Consider the following 6,046-nt stretch of genomic DNA (forward strand, 5'->3'; position numbering starts at 1 on the left):
GCTATACTAAGCGTGAGTGTAGAATAACTTATTCTACACCCCAGTAATGATACATACAAAATATAGTAACACACTATGTAAAATATAGTAATTTTCGTAAAAATGTAATAAATTACAAACTTAGATGATAAAAAAATTATTTTTCGAATTACTACATTTTGTATACCGTTTACTTGATTTTGTATATAGCGTTACTAGGGGTGTAGAATAAGCTATTCTACACTCACGCTTAGAATAGCGTCCAAACCATCCTTGCCGTAATAAAATTGGACCTGGGTGGTATGGTTTCCTTCGTGAGCCAACTACCAACAAACTAGACGAGGTAAGATTATGGTTTGCCTTCGTGATCCAACCACCAGCAAACTAGACGAGGTAAGATTATGGTCTTCGTGATCCAACCACCAGCAAACTAGCCAAGGTAACTTTCCTTCTTGGTAACGTAATATTACGACACACCGACGTGACACCAGATTAAGTACAGATTTCTTTTTTTTTCTTTTTGCCTCCTTGAGCCAATGACCATGAAACTGAAGTAACAAGTATACCGAGAGGTGACATGTCCCACGTAAAATTCCTGATACATATGCCATGTGGGACTTGGCCCCACATGTCATCCACACTACAGCACCATACGGTACTGCAGAGGATCTGAACCCGTTAATGTATGCAAACTGCCGTATATTTATTTATAAAACTAGAATTTCACACGTCAGGACAAGAAAACAATGAAATATGCATCACTATAGCTTATTGTAAAATCACACGAAATAAAAATAATCAGCAAGACCAAAATCAGACGGCATAAGAACTTCTCACATGGCCTCGTGTGCCCATAAAAGTTTGCAATATAAAACTGTTTTCTACATATTCGTGCAATGTAATGACTATCAACTAGTATATCTCCCATGCATTGGTACTATATAACTAAAACTGGCACATGTTGAGTGTCTCCAGATACTTCGTCTCCAAGTCGCTTACAAACAGCTTCTTCCTTCCTTGATTATAGCAGATTCCCTATTTGTCATTTTCCTGATAAAATCACAAAACGTGGATCAAGTGAGATAACGTCAGCTAAAAAAATACATGCGTATTTGCATATGGTGCAACCGATGAACCAGAGTAGCTCATCATGTACATTCTACCAAAAAAAACTTTCTTCTATACCTTACAAAAAAAAGCAAGGCAAATTCAAGTAGTGACTTTCCTAAGGCAATTGCACAATAGCGCTAAAGTCGATTCACACTAGGGGAATTCTGCAAAGAGGAGAAAATATTATGTTTCCATGGAGTTCATCATGATTGATGACAATAACTAGAGCTTAGTTATATGGTGCGGCCTCACGTTGATCACTCCAAAAACAAAAACTGAACTAGAGAATGAACCACGCTTGAATTGATATAAACCACATCAAGAAACAACGCTAGTTGGAAACAAATACCTTCCTTTTGACATTGGATATTTGTTCCTCCATGAGAATGAAGAAACAGTAGAAGAACATGCCAACAAAATTAACACCTAGCATGCACCCAAACTACAAGCTGGAGAAAAAATGCAAGAACCCAAATTACAAGCTTAAGAAAATTTGCAAGAGGCTAGATACCAAGGTCGCAGCTATGCTTGCGTTGTGGTAGATGTCGCAGGACGCCTATGCAATTTCTGTTGACCAACTCAATACCAACATAGAACTGCTACCTAACTAGAGGTCAACGAGGCAACACAGGACATGTAAACTTTAATATTGCTATGCAATTTTATTCCACTAGTTCCAAACAATCGAACACATTACAAAATATGCAACCCAAAAATCCTGGTTCTGAAATTGATAAATGGGTTCTTCCCCATTACAGTTTCAAGAAACCAGTGGCTCTAACATGATGATTTTGGCAGAAACTTTAGGAAAAACTTACAACAACTACTATTGTTCTCTAGTGAAACATCGCACTAAATATACATGGACATATCGTGCGAAGGTAGAGTAAAGGGTAATGCCATCATCAAGATCACGTTTTATAAGACATCTTTTATGGATCAATAAACATGTACAAAGTTCTATGAGGTAACTAAAGCCCACGTATCGTCATATGATGCGTTGATCCCAGAATGATTAGTTTTGCTAAGCATACCTAATGTTGCCATTAGAGTGTCCAAAACTGAAATGCATAGTGCTAATGGAAATAGTACATTACCGGTTAAACGCAAACTGAGAAGAGAATGAGTGTGTTTCCATGAGAGGAAAAACCTAGACATGCCCATGCAAATGTGATGGTGTCGCGCTATTTTTCTTTAAAACAAACATCAATTGTTGAGATTTGCCATGTTCCTTCAATGGATCTTCCAAGAATGCAAGTGTGGCAACTTTATTATGTTTGTTATTGATCCTACTAATCAGTGGAGTTACTTTTCAGAAAGAAGATTAAAAGAAAGAGGAGCTACAAATCTGTAACAAAAACACTTAAGTGTCAACTGAACCAAAACTTGCAAAATCATCTTCCGCTTCTCGGTTGATGTATCCATGAACAAGGTCAGTAGGAGCTAAAACAAGACGAACCAAAATAGAAACAGGATTGGGACCCGTCAACAGTTAAACTAATACACTGAGAGGTCCTAATCCTGTTTGTAAGAATTCTGAGAGACAAAGATAAGATATATAGGGCCAACAAAAAAAAGGAGCATGTCCAACTAATACATTTTCCAAACTTGCATGCAACGTAGTCCCTCCGTTCCTAAATGTAAGTCTCTTTAGACATTTCAAATAGACTATAAGATACGGATGTATGTAGACATATTTTAGAGGGCATATTCGCTCATTTTGCTCCGTATATAGTCACTTGTTGGAATATCTTAAAAGACTTACATTTGGGAACGGAGGGAGTAGATTGCATCGCTTGTTTACATCAACATACAATTGGAGCATGTCCAGTTTTATTCTTGTGTTCAGTGTGCATCAACAGATCAAAACTAGAAATAAATAGGTGCTTAACCATTCATCATTCGCCTTAAGCACATTGTAAAAATGTGAGAAGCAAACCTGAGAAAGGTTAGTGTACTGAAGGCGTATGCAGTGCTTTCACAGAGGTGACAAAGAGCTACAAAATGTAGGATGGATTGTAAAAGGAAAACAAAATTCTGCACTTGTCATTTTCGCTAGTTGCTACTGTATCTCACTAGTCTTCAGGTCTGCACCTACAGAAAGTTCTGAAGCATCACTAGTGTTCAGTTCTGAAGCAGATTCAGAATGATGGGATACCATCCTAAATACAGTAGCAGCATCCCAACTCCATTCCAAGTGAAAATGGCCGGAACTGGTTCTTGTTTTTTTGTAGCAGTGGAGCTCTAAAGAAGAAATAAGGAATAACAATTCATCTAAAACAGAGAAGATAGACAAGAAACAGGGCTATCATGTTTGGCTGGATCTAAGAAGATACTCTGGTGTTGTTCCTCCTCTGCAGCTTCTCCTCCTGCGTGATCCCCACCTCCTTGATTTGATCCCACAGACGAGCTAAGGTTTTCTCTATCACCCCCTTCAGTATGCAAGCTCATCTCTTCTCTTTCATCTCCTTAATTTCTTGGTCTTTTTACCCTTTCTTTACCCTGCTCCTCAAAAATATAGAACCCTAACCCTAAAAATTAAGAAATTCATGGAGAAAAGGGAATGGAAGAGGAAGAGGGAGGTGTTACCAATGAGAAGACCGCTGACGATGGAGAGGGACGCCGGAAAAGGTCGTTGCCGCTGCCGACCTCGCACCAGATCGATGCACTGCCCAATTCGCCTCCTGTTCGCTACCGCATGAAGAGGGAAAGGGGGAATAATCCACGCAGGAGAGAGAGGGGTAGCCCTTGCTTCAAGATTGTCCCTCCGGCGCCATCGACATGGCTGCCGCCGCCTCGCAAACCGCAATCGCCAGCGAGGAGGGGCTGAGCAGAGATGAACGTGAACCGCTCGCACCTGATTAGAAAAGACAGGGTACGGGTGGAGACGTAGAGTGGGCTAGCTCCAAAGGACCAGTCAACCATCGCATCAACGTAAGCAAGGTAAATTTATGGCGGTAGACGTGGAATTATATTTTTTTATCGGTTGAGGATTCGTTAGGCCACACTGTTGCTCGGTCGGATGACTCGGGTGAAAAATTACTTATTCTTCACCCTGTGTCCTTAATAGACTTTCTATATATATAATGAAAATATATGTTATGTGGTGAAACTAGTGATGCTACCGAACAACCCCTTTCGAGCATCTTCTATTGCTTCAAATAAAGCGTCTGAGGCTGTTTCAAGATTTTTCTTTTCAATAATCTGTCCTGGCACAGGGTCCAACTGTCCGCTATATCTGGAGTGACCCCTGTGGCCAATCCGTTTTGCTGGAGTGACCCCTTCATCAAGCATCTTGGCCTCAGCTGCTTCCCACTTAGGCACAACTCTCTTGTCACCACCTGTCCCCAGAACATGGTGATACTCTTTTTTCGATGCATTTATCTTACTTTTTTCTCGACCTTTCTAGAGCTTCATCCGACTCCTTGTACTTCAGAAATTCGTCCCAGTGATGTTTTATCTTCTCTAGTGCTCCCGTGAATTCTGGAGTCTTCTTTTTTGCCTTGTAGTCGTTGTATAATATTTTCTTACAGCTCTGGAATTGTGTGGCCATCTACTTAAGAGCCCACTGCTTGACTTCCAACTGTTTGGCATCTGTGAGACCATTTGGTAGGTTGAAATGTGACGTGAGCGTATCCCAAACAAATTTTTTAATCTTTTGTCGACATAACTAACTGCTTGATTTTTCTTTGGCTTATTCCATTCTCGAATGCTGGTCGGGATGTTGTCCCTAACAACAATTCCTCATTGATTTACAAATTTACGGGCATTCTGTTCAGGAGCAAGCGGTTCGACATCTTCTGCGACTTCATCGATGTTGAGCTTTATGTCATCGCCCAACTTTTTGGCCAGGCCTCGTATCCTTCTAGGAAATTGGCTCGATCCGGAAGGCTAAAATAAGAAGATTCGTTAATATATATTGTACAAATTAATTAATACATCTAATGAGCACCAGAGGCTTTATATATATGTCCTCGCCGAACTTCTCCATAATCTGGTCGTGAAATACCTCGCATGGCGATAAAGTGTCGTGAGAAGGAGGTTCCCACTCCCGGGAAAGTCATGTGCGGCCTACTAGCGTTCAAAGTAACAGCAATTTTTAGGCGTTGGACGGTGGTTCGCTAGTAGAAAATGGGCCATCTGTCCGGTTCAAGAGGTCCATTAGCCACAGTTCTGGAATCGGGACTAATGGGTCGAGACTAAAGCCCAACACCTTTAGTCCCGGTTCGCTTACGAACCGGGACAGATGATGCTCCACGTGGCCGTTGCGACGAGCCCAGGCAGGAGGGTTTTTAGTCCCAGTTGATAACACCACTGGGACCAAATGGCATCCACGCGTCAGCAGCTGAGGAGCTGAGGTGTTTTTTTTAAAGGGGGTGGGGGAAAGGGGGTTTTGGAGGGCTAATTATTTAGGGGTTTCATATATTGTGTTAAGTAGCTAATAGTTAGAGAGAAGTGACCTCTCTTATCTCCGTGCTTGATCGATGCTAGCTACCATACGTATAGAGAGAACTCGACACGTTAGCTAGTAAGAAAATGAAGGAACCATTAAGTACACAAGATCGTGATGATGAACATATACAGAGAGAAGTGATCGACCTCTGTTTCTCCGCGAGATTGGTCGAACAACAAGTTTCCGTATATCTATCCGACGCTACTAGCTACGTATACACAATATAAGATCTCTTACAAACCCTAACGTCTAAGGTCTATTTGAACTTCCACATGGTATTCTCCGTCTTTATTTATGACGTGGTCAAGAAAGAATCCCTCCAATTCCTCTTGAATTGCTCGTATGCGATCATGTGGTAGGAGTTCATCCCGCATCACCCACATCTAATTTAAATAATTGGTTCAATACATGAATATGAATGAAACTCAACACAAACGATGGTAATAAATAAAATTGTGAATATTATTGTTTACATACATCTAAATCATTTTTAGAGTAGCCCCC

The sequence above is a fragment of the Triticum dicoccoides genome, chromosome 7A (assembly GCF_002162155.2).
Source record: "Triticum dicoccoides isolate Atlit2015 ecotype Zavitan chromosome 7A, WEW_v2.0, whole genome shotgun sequence".
In the NCBI taxonomy this organism is placed as follows: Eukaryota; Viridiplantae; Streptophyta; class Magnoliopsida; order Poales; family Poaceae; genus Triticum; species Triticum dicoccoides.